We start from the raw sequence: 18726 nt of genomic DNA, 5'->3' as shown, positions 1-18726 counted from the left end.
ATAGGATTATAAATAGGTGCATTACACCATGCTTAACTCTGCTACTGTAATAAACGGGAATGCTGATAAATGCAGAGAGATATATGACCAAAAGCACAATGTGATTTGAATAGTTTTCCCCTTAGGCTTTTACAGGAACATTATTCATGACTGGTTTACATTAATCACTAAATGAAGTTTTGTTTCTCCTCTGCACTGTTACAGTGTTATCTTTGCTGATGACAACATGAATTGCCAAAGGCCAGAGCTTGTTTATATTATGTGTGCCATTTCTTTGGCTGTGTATAGAGTCAGTACCAAATGGTAAATTAAAGATTCCCAAAAGACAAGCATACTTGGCTCCATTATATTACTATGATGAATCTGCCATTAATACGCTTCTAATTGTTTTACTTTTATAGACATAAAATCAGTCCCTTTAGTGACTAATAATAGGGTTTATTGATTTTACTAAACATTATTCATTCCAGGCCTGCTCATATCATCTTGTCCTGAACATATGCAAAAAGCCTGCAGTGCTGACACAGTGCAAATTAACTTCATGGAGAAACAAGAGTGAAGAGTTGTTTACAGCTGTGGTCCCATTGAATACAGAATATTAAAAACAAGGTAATAGGCTCCATATAGAGCCATTTATTCCTAGATTAGGGTCTCAGATGGCTTTTTCATGGAAACTTGCCATCGGTGTTCAGCCCAGGTCATTAACACTTCACAGAGTAAAAAGGCTGGCCTTATGCATTGGCTCTGACTGTGACCCTGATTTAGTGTGGTTTCAGCCCCAGAGTCTGTGAGTAACCGGAATGAATAGCCCTGATTGATACAGGATAAAACAGCAGTTTAAATGATAATTACTGGTCATTTCATTCCCTCTGACTCTGAAAAGAGACAAGACAGGCAAAGCCATTTATGATTGTTTGTGTCACTAACTACAGTCATCCATTCCCTGCTTCCTGCCTTAGTTAGAGTCATAAATGCTGCTTACTTTCAGTTAACTTTAGGAAAGGAAGCAAAGACGCAAGTCTGACTATTAGCACAGCCTCAGCCATGAATTCTTCTTTACTTGTATTAACAAAATCATTCTTTCAAGCAGGGAATGAGGGCTGGGGATGTAGCTCAGTGGTAGAGCTCTTGCCTCAAGTGCAAGGCCTTGGGTTGCATTACCAGTACAGGGTGGAGGTCAGGGTAGGGAATGGCTGCCAGCTTTGGCACTACTGATGTTGTTTTAGACCAGATGATTCTGTTTGGAGAGACTGGCCTCTGCACACAGAATCATTAATAGTACCCATGGCCTCCACCCCAGAGATGCCAGTATCATCTTCTCCAACAAACTATGAAAACCAACTGGTCATTGGAATTCTAGAACTCCTGCCTACCTTCTACCCCACAGGAAGACTCCTGAGTCCTCTTGTTCTTTGTTGCTTCAGGAGGTAAAACAGCCATCAACTGGCTCCTGGTAACCACATGAAATTATAATGTGGATGCTCATTTAACCATCATAGATGAAGTTCATCCAGATTGCCAGCTTTTAAAGAGATTAGAAGAATTGAATGATTCAGATTTTAACATAATAATTAGTAGCTTTTATAGGTTGAAATTAACTCAATTAAAAAATATTTGAGGGCAGAATTCAGTTCACAGCACATAAATTTACAATATGATTTTGTAGTAGCCCTCAAAAAAGACACATATTTCACCCCTGGAATGAAGACTATGAAGTTGGAACACCTGGAAAAGTGGGTCATTCTTAAGGGAGCTACTGGGATTGAACTTGGATTTCCTTCCCTCAGGGAGAGTTATTCATTTCATGTACAGAAATAAATTTTGAGAGATTCTCAGACACACTATTTCAGTAATGATTTTCTTTTTCACTTAGACATTTGAAAATAAAATGAAAGGAAAGATGCCAAAATCTGAGATACAGAAAAATTCAGCTTCTCCAAGGCCATTGTGAGCACAAGGCACTGACAATGCCCAGAGGTCTGTGTGGATTCAGGAACCAGGTTTATGGCCCAATCAGATTGTCCTGACGCATGTCCATCTATTGTCATGTGCCTCTCCACACACAATGGCAGGTGGTGAGGTGAGACCAAAGTTTCCACCTGAGTCCGTAGCAGACATGCTGATTGCAGCACCTGCTATCCAGCTTTGCAGCCTTGTGTGAAATGAAGCTGTTCACCACCTCTGCACAAAACATAGCTCTTGAAAAAGGGAATCGTGATCCTATAGCTTTCAGGGGCATCAAACCCCCTCCTCATTTTCAAGCCAGCGGTCTTTACCTTATTTGAAAGCAATCCTTATTGCTTTAGTCAGAATAGTTTGATACCAGAACCATCATGTATTGACCACCTATCTACTGACTGCAGAGGTGTTTCTTTTAATTTTATTCAATTTAGTTCATTTTGCATCCCTCTTACAAGGATTGGGTCCATCAGATAATCCAGTATACTGTCCCCATCTCAAAGTCAACTGATTAGCAATCTTAATTCCCTTTTGTCATGTAACCTAACATATTCATAGATTCTGGGGATTAGCATGTGAGCATCTTTGAGTGACCATTATTCAATAACATCCTACACAATATTCTTTCTGTCTAGGATGTAATAACAATATGATAATAACATTTTATAAAATAAGGTAACTAGCATAATTATGATCATTATATTAATAAAATACAGTTTTTACTATGCACTAGACATTGTTCTTAGCATTTTAAATATACCAACTCATTTCATTCTCATAACTCCTTCTACTACCACCATGTTAAAGGTGAGAAAATGGAAGTGTGGAGCTACCTCCTCTGTTTTGTCTGCTGCAAGGGAACACCACAGGTTGAGTAATTTCCAAACAGTAGAAGTTTATTTGGCTTCTGGTTCTGGAGTCTGGGAAATCTGCAATCTAGAGATTGTATCTGGCAAGAGCCTTCTTGCTGCATGGTGTAAGGCCTCACATGGGAGAGAGAGGGAGAAGAGAAGGGGACATCTCAAAGGACCAACCCATCCCTGTGATAACACTATGAAGCCATGCATGAGGGCAGAACCCCCATGACCTAATCACCTCTTAAAGGCCTCACCTCTCAACACTGTGGCCCTGAGGATTCAAGTGTCAACACATGAACTTAAGGGGACACATTCAAACCACAGCACAGAGGCCAAGTCATTTGTCCAAGTTCACGCTGCTATGTGACTGGGGCGGGATTCATGACCACTATACTACGGTGCTGCAGGAAAAGGATCATGAACTCCCTTAGGCACTTAAGACATAACCAGCTTTTCTTTGTTAAAGTATTTATTACTTTCAAAGGGTCAAATGAGGGAAATATAGTCCATGTCTCCAATCTTCTCTGAGACAAAGCCTGTGCCAGTGCTTGTCACCCACCCTTGCTATATTCCACATTCAGGCCCAGGATTCCAAGAGCCCAGAGGGTCACCAGTGCATTGCTAGCAGAGGTTGCTGGAAGTTTTACTTTCATCCTCTTTGTCATGATGGTTCTTGCTTTCTTGAATACTGCATGGTTCCGGTAACTAGAAGCTCAGAAAACAAGGGTTGGGTGTGGAGGGATCAGTGCTTGGGAGCATGTCTAGCAAGGTGGCTGTACAATTGGATGTTTTCAGCTGCACAAAGAAGAAACCATGACTCAAACTGCCTTTGAGGAAGTATATTCTCTCCCATAACACTAGGGCAGAAGCAAAGGGAGCTCAGGCTTCATCCTATGTGCTGGTGCAATGGCTCAGCTTCTTGAAATATTCTTCTTGGTTCTCCTTGCCTTTATCCACCTGTATATGGCCATGGGAGTTCCAGAAGACCTATCTAGAGGATAGTGTCTTCCTGTGAGTCTCTCTCAGGAGAGAAGAAACCTTTCTTGGTCACTTCTTTGATCCCATTCTGGCTACACACTCACTCCTAAACTATCAGGAGTGAGATTGCCATGACTTTCTCAGAATAAGAAGGATGAGACTTTGTCCCTGGGTCACAAATGGGAGGTGTTGAATGTGGCTCAGACCCAGACTTCTGTGAGAGCATCAGAAATGGGGGATGAATGTCTTGATGCCCAACTCATAAACCTTTCCTAGAGGCCAGTTGGGTGGAGGATTCTGCAGCCCTCCCTGGTCCTCTTGGGATGTAAGTGTGGGTGTGGAATAGGTGTGGGTGAGAAGTAGCAGTTGTTTGCACTCAAGCAAAACTCAGCCCCTCAGTTATAACTGATTCTCCCTTAGAGAACCTGGGTCCAGTGAGCCCAAGGGTCCAGCAGAGAGAATGAACTTGCTTGGCTGAGGGAGTACAGGTGTGGGGGAAGAGTGGGGTCAGGCTGCTAGACTGGTTTCTAGTTTGTTTGTTTTTTATCAGTCCTACATTTTAGCCCACTGTCCAAGCAATATTTATGGCCAGAAGCAGAAGCCCGCCCATTCAAACCAGCTTAGTTATACAAATGATTCACTGAGAGCTTAGAAGGATCTGTTAAGGGAATTGGCAGATCACAGGAACAGTGCCTAGAAAACCTGTGTCCCTCTGGAGTTTCACCCGATCTCTTACCCTCCTCTTGGGGTAACTGTCTCCTTCTCCTGCCCCTGTTGACAGACCATTTCTACCTCCCGATGGCTTCCCTGTTCTTATAATCTAATGTGACTTAGAATCACTGTGGAGCCCACTCTGTCCACTTTCCACCATTATTTAATTGGCTCAGTCTTTTGGTTCACATTCCAAATTCCTGTGCCAAGTGCAATTAATTTCTGTCCCCTGAAATAACCAAATGTGACAGGACCAGATTTGGGTGAGATAGGGCAGAATTATATAAGACCAAGGACTGTCAACCCTCTTACAACTTAGGAAATGCCGATGACTTAGCAAATTCTGTGCCAAGAATAGAGGTGGGGTGGACACAAAGATCAAATATTTGTTTTTATTACTTCACAAAAATAGAAATGTCCCCCTTGCCCTAGGTACCTCCTATCTTCTTTGCCTTACTTTATTTTTTCTATATTGCTCATCTCTATAACTTGTTATATATTTATACATTCACTTATGGTTTTCTCTTCCAATGAGAACATAAACTTGATAAAGGCAGGAACTTAATCTCTTTACTATTCTTATCTCTAGCCCCAGAGCACACCTAGAACTGACTCACCAGTCAGTTGATGTGGGAACATCAATAAAAACTGTCATACAATAGAGCAAATAAGTGGCATCTCAGGATTCAATAAGGATGTCATTGACTCACCACCTTCTTTGAGAATTTGCCTCACCCATGTTTGTATAAGGTTTTGCCATTCATAAGGAATCCCTTAGGCCATACCTGGGTTTATGCTAATGAGGTGACTCTTGGCAGGTTCCAGATACCTTCAGGTGGGACTTGATCACCAGAGAAACCAATCACATAATTAGAAGGATAGAACTTTTGCAGAAGAGAAAAACTGAAGAAGGACTGAGTACAGTCACCAGTGACCAGTGATCTAATCAGTCATGCCTAGGTAATGAAATTTTAATTACAAATTTCAATAACAAATCAGAGACCTTCCAAGTTGGTGAACATGGATGTCTTGAAAGGTGTCCTGCCTGGAGAGGGCCTGGAAGCCCCCCCTCCACATGCCCATACATCTTAGACATCTCTTCTACTTGGCTGTTCCTAGGTCATATCCTTTATAATAAAACTATAATTTTAAGTGTAACCCTTTCCTTAGTTCTGTGAGTAGTTCTAGTAAACTAGGGGATAGGGAGGAGGGGTGAAGGGTCATAAGAAACCCTAGACCTGTAGTTGGCTGGGCAGATGTGGAGGAAGTCTGGGAACCCATTTGTGGCTGGCACCTGAAGTAGGAGGTAATCACGTGGGACTGAACCCTTAGCTTGAGTGGCGTTGTGTTCACTCCAGAGAGAGGGTCAGACTGAATCGTAGGAAAACCGTTGGTGATGGGATATTGAAGAATTATTATTGGAAAATGATGTATAATTTTACCTGGGAGGTCCAGGAAAGAGATATCTGAAGAAAATGAGGGAGCAATCCATGCAGATGACTGGATGGAATGTTTCAGGCAGAGGGAAAAGTGCAGAGAGCCTGAGGAAAGACTATGTTTGGAGTGTTCATGCAAAAGCAGGAGAACAGTGTGGCTGGACTACAGGTGAAAGGTAGGATGGTGGAAAAGATGCTGCATGGACACAACCTTGATGCAGGGTAGCATCCAACTATGGAGCCAGGTAGGCTGAGAGTCATGCAGCTGCAAGCTCACAGATTTAAGATCCACAGGTCACATAGTTAATTGGAGTAATTGAAATGAAAGTGTAGAGTGAGAAGCAAGTGCAAGAAGTGAGTGAATAAACACAATTTAGGCTGGGATATGAGCAAATAGAAGGACTGCACCCCTGGAATTCTGTGGTACACAGTGTTCATATACCATACTTCTCCCTGTGTTGCATGGGCCTTTCCTGCTGATGGTGTGGTTACAAGGACCAACGTGGAGGGTGAAGAAGATGGAAAATGCCTGGAGTCAGGACAGCTTGCTCTGTTGGAGAGCCTGGCCAAGAGCTGTAGTGTTAGCCTGATGAGCAGCTTTGGATTTTATTTACATCTCCAGTGTAGGGAGCAGATGATGCTGTGCATAGCTGTCACCAAAGTGTGGTTAAAGTAAGACCTTATGGATAGTGAGTGTTTCATGTCCGCATGTGTATTTTGAATAGAATAAATATTCAGTGCTTTGTGTGTTTTGTGTGTATTTAGTATATCATGAATATTTAATGTTTGGTTTACTTGGTACTTTTATTCCTTTCCATCTGGGTTCACGCATATACTCTCTATTTCATCTGTCTGACATATCTCCCAGGTAAATAATTTAATTATCTGTGCTAACACATCTACTGATCTACCTCAGTCCCGTTTGCCTTGTTGTCTTCTACAGCAGAATTGAGTATTCTCAGTTCAGGAAACACTCATTGCCTGATGTCCAAGGACTCTTTTGCTTGTGTTTGGGTGGGGAATGTGTAAGCTCTTGTAAAAACTTGATTTTTACTCTGAAGAGAGCAAAGGTACTACCTGTTTAGCTGAGCCTGTATCACTTGCAGGGAAGATTTTAGACAGGAGGTAGGAAAAATTATAGAAGCAGGTGACAGGGTCTTCTTTGTAGGATAGTGTTATGTAAAAGTGCTGAGAATGGGGGTTGGAGGGAGGGTGAGGGTAATGAATATTAATTTCACTTCTTTGACTATCAGCCGTTTCAGTTTTGTCATGCTGACAAAAGGACAAAAAAGGGTGGAATAAGAAAGCTACCCCAGGATGTAGAGAGAGGCTGGGCAGAGTGGACAACGGTCAGATGGAGAACAGATGCAGCCAACTCTAGAAGGAATCATAAAGCGAAAGTTTGCAATATTGCTTTTGACAAATCGGATTTTGCAATGAGCTTGACTCAACCCCCTAAGATGTTCTTTTCCTTATGTATTTCACTTTGCCCAGTTGGATAGATTTTGAATGACATGATATTGTATACTTTAATTGCACCATTCTCATGATTTAAGTTATCTTGGACAGAATACGGACGTATTTCCTACTTTAATAAAAAAAAAAAAAATTGCAGTACAACCAGGTGTGGTAGCACATACCTGTATTCCCAGAGACTCTGGAGGCTGAGGCAGGAGGATTTTCAAACTTGAGGCCTGCCTGGGTAATTTAGTGAGGCCTTGTCTCAAAATAAAAATTACTAGGGATGTAGCTTAGAGGTGGAGTGCATCTGGGTTCAAACCCCAATTTTAACTGGTAGAGAGCCCTAAAAGACAATTTAAACTGTTCTGGAAAAAATATAGTCATTTAAAGATGTTCTTGTGGAATATAGTTGTTTTTACTTTTTCTTGGAATCTGTCTTGTTAAAAAGAATTCAGGAGATTATTCTTTCTTCATGTTCCTATAACATAGAACTCACAAGTGTATTTGGTTTTTTAAGAAAAATATCACAAGGCAAACATCATTACCCTATGTACACGTATGATTATGCAAATGGTGACTCTACTTTGTATATTACAAGACAAATGAAAGTTGTACCCCATTTGTGTACAATGAATCAAAAATAAAAAAGTATCACAAAATTTACAAAGTAACTGCAGCATACTATTAATATTTCTGAGAAGTAAATATAATGCCTTAAAACATAAAAGCAATTTTATCCTTTCTTGCAATAAAACATTGCTCAACCAGAAAGTGTGATATGCTATTGCCTTAAATATACCTTGACACTTTGGGTCACCAAATGGAAATAAACTAGTCTGGAATCCTATATAATTCTTTACAGCAAAATAAATCCCAAATGAATCCAACCATTAGCAAAACTATCAAAGTACTAGAAAAAAAACATGAATAAGTTTCTTTATGCTTTTGGAGTTTGCATGGTATTTCTGTTCATAGTATAAAATTCAGAAGCCTTATGGCTTATAGGTAAAGATGAATACTTTGATTACATAAAAAATTTTAAGTTGTATTCAGGGAATAACATCATCAATAAAGTCAAATAGTAAAATAGCAAACAAGAACAAGAGGAAATATTTGCAAAATTTACATCAGGCAAAGGGACAAGCTTTATGCTAAAATTATTTTTAGAAAGCCTTGAGTCAGAAATCTCACAGAAAAGAGACACAGGGTATAAACAACAAGGTAGCTGAAAGGGAATATAATGACTGACAGAAATAGAAAAAGAGGGTCCAATGTTAAATTAAAAGGACCACAGATTATTTCTCATATGTCAGTACGACAAAGGTTAAATGTTGGTGAAGATGTGGTTCAAAATTCTCACGTGTTAAGAGAGAAATAAGTTAGAGACAAATTTCACACTCTTTGTCAAAAACATAGATGCATATAGCAATTTCCTTTTGGGGAATAGCCTACAGCCATTCTCACTTAACTGCATGAGGACACTGTTAAAAAATACTCATTGCATCATTTTAAACAACTGAAAACTACTTCAACATCCATCAGTGTGGTCTAGTAACAGCACAGCCACCATAGGCTGCCTTGAAAAGGACGAAATAAGTCTTATATACTCAGAACCATGGCCACACATAGAGTTAACACATGAATTTGCTGGATAAAGTCTATGTAGAGTACTGAGTGCAATCTCATTTCTGTCAATAAATGAATACATATTTACTTATAGGAGTGTCATATGTTTGTGTGTGTATATGAATATGTGTTTGTGCAGTATATTTGCATTTGAACAGAAAAATCTAGAAAGTAAACCTCTCAAACTGTGAGCAGTTGTTAATAATGAAAAATGAATGGAAAGTGGAAAGAAGAGGCCCAAAGAAGGAAGGGAATTTTATATCATAATTGTAATATCATAAGGAACTATTTGGGTTTTTAAAACAATGGACAAGAATCACTTTAAAAATAAAATGACATTTCTCTCACCAATAATATGTGGTAGGAGGTGTCTTTCTTCTCTCTTGCTTTCACTATCTCTACCTAATTCATCTTTAATTAGCTATAAATATGTTAAATGAAGGAGAATGTTTATTAATACAGAATCTTTTACAGTGATATTAACTGCTTTAAAAAATGTATTAAACAAAGTTTATCCTTGGCTATTTAGTGGATAATGTATTATTTTAGCATAATATCATATGAATTATCTTAGAAACTTAAAGGAGGAGGTACTTGAATGGAGAAGCAAATAGATAACTTTGTTAATAATTGGTTAAGTACCCTCACATGTTTCTTTATATCTCACAGTTAAAAATGGAACATATGAATTGTGAAGAAGTCTATATAAAGCTCTTTTCATACATGGGTTATTTCATTATAAAATAAGGGAGAGAGTCTCATCATTTAAAAAAGTCCAGTCATAATGGGCAGCTAGTAGTGAGTAGTGGACTCATCTGCACGATTGCTGCCATTTATAAAGGGTACTTCAGAGCCCTGGGAGGCAGAGGACACAGAGTGGCTTTAGGTCTTTAGCAAGAAGGGAATTTGGTAAGGAGATAAGTTTAGGTATCGTCCAAAGTGACAGAAAAGCTTTTTTTCTTTCTTCCTTAGCCTCTCAGGACTTCAGTAACAGATGGACGCAGGACATGTAAGTATACTTAGGACAGCTCTTAGAGCTTTAAACGATTGCAATGAATTTCTATCCCATATGCTCTTATCTATTTCTATGTCAATAGAGGCAAGACTGCATTTTTAATATTTTTCATTGGCCTGGAATATCTTTACCCATCCTTTTCATTTCAACCTTTCTGAATCGTGTGCTATGGATGAGTCTTCTTCATGCAGTATAGAGATTATTTTCTTAGAAATTCAATCTGAAAATCTATTTCTGTTAATAAAGTTTGGGTCATTTTTATTTATGACTCTGAAAGATAGTTTTTTCTGTTTCATCACATTATTTTGTTTTGTTTATTTTAATATTGTGATTCTTCACATATTCGGGGAAGTTAATACTTCTGCATAAATATTTTGTATTTTTATACAAACATTTTGAACAACTCTTTTGTATTAAAGACATAATTACATCACAAAAGGTTACTTTATACAAAGGCTACCTTTATATAATTATCCTGTTCCTCAAATTGAAGAGAATCAGTAGAAGAGAGGAAAGGAACCAAGGGGAGAGAGGACAGAGGAAAGGGGAAGTACTGGGGAATGATATTGGCTAAATTATATTGTTATATCATGGGCCTGAATGAATATGTAATAACAAATCCCACCATCATTTATAATTATAATGTAGGCATTAAAAATAAGAAAACCCTCCAAATCCCAGTCCTCTTTGTTCCTTACTGTTATTAGTGATAAAATTAGTTTACGTTCTCTTTCTTCCTGTGTACTTTCCTTCCTCCAAATTTAGTCACATTTTTTATTGTCAGCTTTGTGGTACCAATCATATTTTTACTTCCACCACTTGCTTTGTCAATATTAACTTCCTATTTATTTATTTATTTATTTATTTATTTATTTATTTATTTTTTGTGGTGCTGGGGATTGAACCCAGGGCCTTGTGCATGCAAGGCAAGTGCTCTATCACTGAACTATATACCTCCAACCCATTCAGTATTTCCTTTCCTTTCTTTCTTTATTCTTTCTTTTGAGTCCATTCAATATTATAGAATTCTTTTGTTTCACTCATTTTCTTAGTGCTTCATTCCTAGTGTGTTCTTTTCCTTTTAGGTGTGTTTGTGGTTGTGCTTTGGGGATCTGCTGTCAGCTTGGGTCTCTATGACCCTTCCCAGGCTGCTCCCTGTTTCTAAGTGTCTTCTTTTGGGACTCTGCTTGACCTCAGCTTTGGGAGCAGCATTAGTAACAATAAGTTCATATAGTATTTTTGCTATCCAACTTTTATGAAAAAAAATTTTCTTTCATAGCCAAAGTTCATCAGTACAGTTTCTGGAAAGAAAAGAGAAATTCTGAACAAAACTGCTGATACTAGAAATCTTTATTCTCATACTTTGATCATTTTCATTTCTATTTTACAAAATTTTTCATGGTCCCAGTCATATATAAATAAAGGAAATTCAAGTGTCCCCTAGTCCTCTTCCCAACTTCAGAAATAATCATTTTAATTAAAAAGATATAAATCACAACAAAATATTTCATGTTTATGTATGAAATTAATATTATTTATTTTTAAATTCATCTTTTTAATCTTAACTTTTAATAATACTTTCTTTTCTTTCTGCTTCCAATCCCCCATCTCATCTTGCTGTTCTATACCTTATTCTATAACTTCAGAACTTGTTAATTAATTGTTACAAGAATTATTGGTCTTAAAATACAGCAATTCCTCCCTAACTTCTTGATTTTTCTATTTCTTTTTTTTTCTGGGCTTTAATTTAAACCTATCTTTTTACCAAAATCTGAAAGCAAGAACTGAAACTCCTGACATTTCTCCATATAACTCTATTTTGGTTTTGGCAGTACTGGGGATTGAACCCAGCGTCTCAAGCATGCTAGTCAAGGGCCCTACCTATGAGCTCCATTCCCTGTTCTTTCTTCTTCATTCCTAGCAGACTGTAGGATCCTTTCTTATAAACATGGAATAAGATCTCCTTTTTGTGAAGGTAGTAGGGAGTTCTGAAGCAATACTCTGTTTTTCTTTACTTTTTTTTGTAAAGTTATTTTTATTTCTCTTGTGCAGTTAACTTTTTTAAACTGTGAGAATGATTTTAATTTAAATATTCAAATGAACATTTCTGAAATATTTTGTTTTGAGCAGTACCTTTAGTGTTTAAACAACTTCTCCATTTCTCCTGATCATAACCATAAAAGAAGTTGCCTTCTTATGCAATAATTTTTCTCCTTTGAAATCACTTATGGTCCTATGTGAAGTAAGAAGATCAAAGAAAATTTACTTTTGGTAGACTGTATCTTCGTGCTGATCCCCTAAATGAGACTCAAGCAATTGTACCTCAGACATCACTCTTTGAGCCTCTGTGTTAGTCATCTGATTGAGAGGCCGGTCTTGACAATCTATCATTTGCAGAAAACAGTCATTTGGCATAGTTTTGATTTTCAGAGTTTATTCATCCACAATAAGGATAACAAATATAAAAGGAATTCTCTGTAATCATAATTACCTCAAAGGAAAAGAGGGGTGGGAGGAAAAGAAAACCTTAAATTGTTGCCCTTAAAGATGAGATACTTCTAAGAGTATATTTTTTGAAAGATTTTCTACTTTATTTATTATCATTTGGACTCTAGGGATGCACAAACCCTGGGGAAATAGCAGGTGACATTTTTGTACAAGATGGTCATATTGAAATTTTTTCTGGAGGAAAAGATATTTAGTTTTAATTAAGTCCAAAGATATCCATGAATGAAAAAGTTTAAGAAGTGTAACTGAAGATACTAATAGTTTCCTACAACTCTGTTTTTATTATAGTCATTTGTTGTCTCTGCCTTTGGTGACTTTGGTGCCTAGTCTAGTGTTCCCTTGGGGACTTCCCACCTTCAAGCTCAGAGCAGGTGCTGCATCAGCTCAGGTAGGATTAATGAGCACAGTCTACCCTCCTGGACTCAGAGGCTGCTTCAAGAGTGAGCAAATGACTCACCAAAGCCCTGAGATATTTAGTTTTGAGAATTTGCTGAACTTTTTGGGAAAGAAGCACTTACTTTTCAGTGGAGTTGTTGTTAAACAGATATAATATAAATATGGATCTGACAGGGACCTCCAAATAAGATGAGGGCTTTTCTGGAAGTGAAGCTAATTGGAAATAAAATTGAGTCAAGAAACAAAGAGAGACCAGCATGATATCTTTCGAATCCTTAAATCTAGTCGTGTCCAGTGCATTCTTCTGTACTTTTTCAAGCATCTGAACTGTAAACAGCCCCTCCCTACTCCTTGTTAGTACTTGAGTGACAGAGCCCTGGTGAATCAATCTCTCTCTCTCTCTCTTTTATTTATTTATTTATTTAGTGCTGGGGATTGAACTTATGGGCTCACACATACCATGCAAGCACTCTACCTCTGAGCGACATGCCCAGCATCTCCCCACCCCACATCAAGGCTGGCTTTGAACTTGCAATCCTCCTATCTCAGCCTCCAGAGTTGCTGGGATTACAGGTGTGCATCTCCACACCAGGCTCCTGTGTACACATATGGTTTTTTAAATGTGTGGAAGTATCCTCTGTATGATTTGATGTACATAGCAATATATCGAGAGTGGTTTGAGGAATGTAATTTATCATTTCGTCTTTTTAAATCTGTTCACATAAATATTTTTAAGAGAGTTAAGAAAATAGATACCTCTTTGTTTATTAACCTGGGATTGTAGCTTATGTTTTGTTCCTGACCTACCATTTTTTGTTCCTGAAAAAAGTGCCTTCCTGCCCACGATGACTTACATAGTAATTGAGCTTCATCTGATATTTTAAGTAGGCAGTGTGGATGGCCCCATGTTACCCTGTGACCCAAAGAAGAGAGTAAGGAAACAAGATAAACTGGAGCCCACCCAAATGTGCCCTCAGGGTTTTTCTTATTTCTTTCATTTGCAGTAAGAAGGAGTGCTCTCCCAGTGAAGTTAAGACAGAGCACAAAGAATCATTTTGAAAAATCCACTCATAATTCTAACAAAGTAGATTCTCTTATCTAAGGTTCAGTCATACACAACAAAGATGGAAAAACTCTTGTGTGTGCTCCGGTACTTTTTCAGTTTTTGAAAAAATCAATACCATGTTCATACTAGTGTTTACTTGTATAAAACATGAACCAACGACACATTTCTTTGAGTCCTTATGTAAAAGTGCCCATCTTAATTATCAGATGAGTTCTAATTGTCTCCCCTCCCCTCTTACAGAAAGAGTAATGAAAGGACAGCTAAAAGCAGAACTATATAGTTATTTTATAACTGGCACTAACAAATTTCGCCAATTACAAAGTCCATTCTGTAAGCAATGAATGTGTGGCTCCCAATTAATCTAGCGCACCTCCAGGCAAGGTCTAAATCAGCTGGATACAGCTAAAGCAATTTGCACACAGCTAAAAGCAAATTGGAAAATCAGTGTTCCACGCTGCTGCCTATCTTTCCAAGCCAAAGACACAATCAGTATTCTGGCAGCAACCCTCTGTCATGTTATTTGCAGCTATCAATTTTAATTATAACAATTATCGATTAGTTAGGAAAGTGAATAATCTGAAGTGCCAATGAACGACTCTGCTGCTTCAGGACTCCTTCCTGTCTTATAGGAGGTGTGTGAGTCCTACTCAGAGACCCCCACCTTGGTGTCTGGACTTTCTGTCCTTGCTTCTTCCTGCACCTCCCCACCATGCACAGTTTCCACTTTGCAATTTGACTTAAAGACTGTTCTGACCAGAAATCGAGCTTGGTCAGCACTTTATTTCTAATCAGAGAATTTAGAGGCCATTAAAGAAAAGGGAGCTAGAAATGCTGAGAATTTGGAGTTCATGAATCTTTTTTGTTCAGGAAGTGAGAAAATAAATTCAACAACAAGAAAGAAAAAGAGAATTATACATAAGGAAAAGGAGGAAAATGGGTACTATAGTTGTTAGATGGGACAAGCAGGATAAAGTAGTTGAATAGGTGAAAAAAATGTGGGTTTAGGGTCTAAAAGGCATGAAAGATCTTCAAGATTATCCTACACTCAGTAATTTCATAATCTTGGGAAAATCAAATATTGTTGTTGTTAAGCCTTTATCTTATAATCTGTAAAACAAGAGTCAGAATTACGCAATGAGAATACTTTTTTCATTAGCTAGTTTAATTTTTCAGGTAGAGAGGGTTCGCATGGGGAGATGATTACATGATACTCTCTATTTAAAAGGGTTCAGCAAGAGGGTTATAAATGTTATGTTGAACTTTCCCAAACAAGGTCCAACATATTTGTTGAATTAACCATGTTCTCCTCTGAGTCAATTTTCTCCTGTCAGATCTGCATGAAAGAAGGCCCAGAGAGGTAGGCAGATATAGAGATGATAGATATGAACACAAATAAATTCATCTCTCACTTTTTGAAATAGATGCACACTAGCAATTTGGCTATAAAGTGAATTTCTGCAAAGCAAATTCCGTTTCCCTATTGATGTCTATTATAAAATCAGATATATATCCATGGAAAAAAAATTTCCAAGACACTAAGTCAAAAATCGTTATAGGACAACAGCAGTTACTTTGAAATGTCCTCAGAATTTCCAATTATTTGGCATGGTTTTCCCAACTCTGGGATTCATCTGGAACCTATCTTTGTAGAAAAGTTTGGTTAATGCCTATGAAGGTTCAATAATTTTTGGAATGAAGCATCCCTTGGGGCTGTGGATGTACTCAGTGATGGAACCCTTGTCTAGGATGCATGGGGTCTTGGTTTAATCCTTGACACAATAAAAGAAGTAAAAGATGAAGCTCTTCTTCCCTTTTGGTTCAGTTATTTACAAAGTCCACGTTAAGTAGATGAGTTCTGTGCTTTACCACTTTTTAATCTAAAATCTCAGTACATCGAGCTTGTTAATGGAAAGTTGGATAGAACTAGACCACATTAGATATTCCAGTCTGAATGTCACAACTGTAGTGCAAAGGGTGGATGGTCTTCTGTGAGGTTCCAGAGCAGGACATAATCCAAGAAATAAAGACCAATGCCTTCCTATTCTTAGCAGTTCTTAAAGAAGAACAGTTAAAACTTTAAATAATCAATGATTAATCTCCACTATGGAGAATCATACATTTGGAGAAGCATGCTTGTGGAACTCAAACCTCATGGAATAAATAGTCAACTATGTTATACATATGTGTATGTGTGTGTGTGTACATTTTTGTACATATATGTATGTATACATACAACTTAGAAATTATTTCAAATTATGTGGGATATAATCTACTTTTCACTTTCACTCTAACTGAAAGAAAGTCATGGTCTACTTTTTCGAAGAATGAGATTTAAAAAAATATATGAGCAAATAATTGCTAGCAAGTCTGTCACTATATTTCAAGGGAATCTATTTGTTACTTTAGTAAACATTTAAACACCAAAGTAAATAAGTGACATGAACAGGAATTTTCAAACAAAGCAATCATTTTTTTAAGCATCCTATTTGGATGTGCAACATGAATCATACTGATAATATTTTAGAGTACCACATTATTTTCTAAAGGACCTCATTACATTTTTGCTCTTGAATCTCTAACTTATAAGACAAACAGAACTGTATGTTACTATCTAGTACTTAAAGTTCTTTAATGATTTACCACATTTCAATCAGTTGAAAGTCCTCCTATGAGTAGACCAGGAAAAGCAACTTCCTTATTTGATAAAAGTTATTTAACAGGGGCTATTCTTGGATTAGGAATGTCTTTAAAAACTTACATGACTTTTGCCATTGAATATGGAGCGATAGTATGGGATCCTTTGAAAAGTGCCTATTTTATAACTCAAAGTGTGGTATAGGACACAACAGATGCTGCATGAGATTTGATACATAATATATTTGGGATATATATATAAAATCCAGTAAGAACCTGAATCTGTGCCCTCTGATTCTAGATCCCTGGTCAAGTTATTTAACCTCAAAGAAATTCATTCTCTCATCTATAAAATGTAGATAACCAAACAAAATGGGTATGAAAGAGAATTAAATAAGGTAGCAAATTTTAAAGCATACAAGAATCGCTCAGAAAATATTTTTTTAATTCCTTCTCCTATCTCAAAATAACACCAAAATGTGCATGAGGGTACCAGGATTCCTCAAATGCTAAGTGGAATACATTTACAAACTTCAGATTTCTCTATACTCACAGTCAAAAAATAGGTAGAAAATTGATCTGGGATCATTTGATAGCCTAAAAAATTCAAATCTTTATTGTAAGAGAGTCTTAACTAACCAAAACCTTTGAAGTCCTAAGCATAGGCAGTATTCTTTCAGCAATATTTTACATCGTCACAGAATCTCAATGCTAGAGGAGGCTAAAGTATCATCTGATCTAATTAACCCCTGGCATCCTATTCCTCTCTGCCTAACAACTGGGCTCCTATCAAAGAGGAGAACAGATCCGTGCAGGAGTCATTAGACCAGAATTTTCTCTGTGGAACAACATTGTCATAGGCTGTAAGCCAGGTGACCTTATTATATATTTCTTCTGGGATGGTCCCAGTCTGCAAGCCCCTGGGTTCTTTGGTAAGTACAGAAACATTACCCACTTGGCAAGTATAATCCTCTCCCTCCCTTTCTCCCTCCCTCTCACTTTCTCTCTAACACTTGGGATTAAAACCAGGACCTCATACATGCTTGGCAAGAACTCTGCCATTGAAGTACTTTCCTAGCCCTTTATATTGTATTTTCAGACAAGGTCTCACTACAGGCTGGCCTAGAACTTGGGATCCTCATGCCTCTCTTCTGAAGTAGCTGGGATTACAGGCATACAACACTGCACCTGGCCAGGTAATTGCTTCTATACCTGCTCCAGTCAATCAGGCCTACTGCCTTAGGATCTGTCATCTTTGGTTGCTTGCTGTCCAGGTCTGTTGTCCTCCTAATCTCTCTAGAGTCTGGACTAAATACTGCCTTTGCCTTTCTGTCTTTAATCTTTCTGGATCTAAATATCCTCAGCTAACAGACTAATTTGATACACCAATTTATAAGGTGTTAACAATAATCTCCTCTTTTGTGGTTACTCTCATCTTTAAAGGTGACTCATAAAACCACCGTGGCCTCATGAACAGAAAGAAAATAGGGTTATTTGGGACCTAGGCAACCTCAAGGGAGAAGGAGGCATGGGGAGCCCTCCCTCACTATCCACAACATGCTTTTCTTCCCCTGTTGGTGAGGCCATGGTGGACAAGTGTTCACGTACACCAGAAATAGAGAACGTTTCTTGCAACATGCACAATTAATTAATATATTTGAAATGCTTTAGTGTAAGAGTGAACTAATCTGGTCAAGGATGAGTCAGTCCTATCACATATACTTCTAAATGACTCAGCTATAAAGTTTCTACAAAGAAAAAGTGAGCCCCCCAGCTTCTTCATGATTGAATCTGGCACCTTTCTAAGTGGCTGAGAACAGGTAAGGAGGGTCTACCATGTGATCCACTCTAGCAGGGAGAGCTGGAAATTGACATCCCTGTCAAGATAAAGCTTGCTTTTCAAACAGCAAATACAAGTAGTTAGGTGAGGCCTCGTTGGAAACACCATTAGGCCTGCTGCCTACATCTGTAATCCCCACAACTCCAGAGGCTGAGGCAGGAGGATTTCAAGTTTGAAGTCAGCCACAGAAACTTACTAAGAGCCTCAGCAATTTAGTGGAACTTTGTCTCAAAAAATAT

Source organism: Sciurus vulgaris (assembly GCF_902686455.1).
Source record: "Sciurus vulgaris genome assembly, chromosome: 6".
Taxonomy (NCBI): Eukaryota; Metazoa; Chordata; class Mammalia; order Rodentia; family Sciuridae; genus Sciurus; species Sciurus vulgaris.
Note: the sequence above shows the minus strand (reverse complement) of the source record.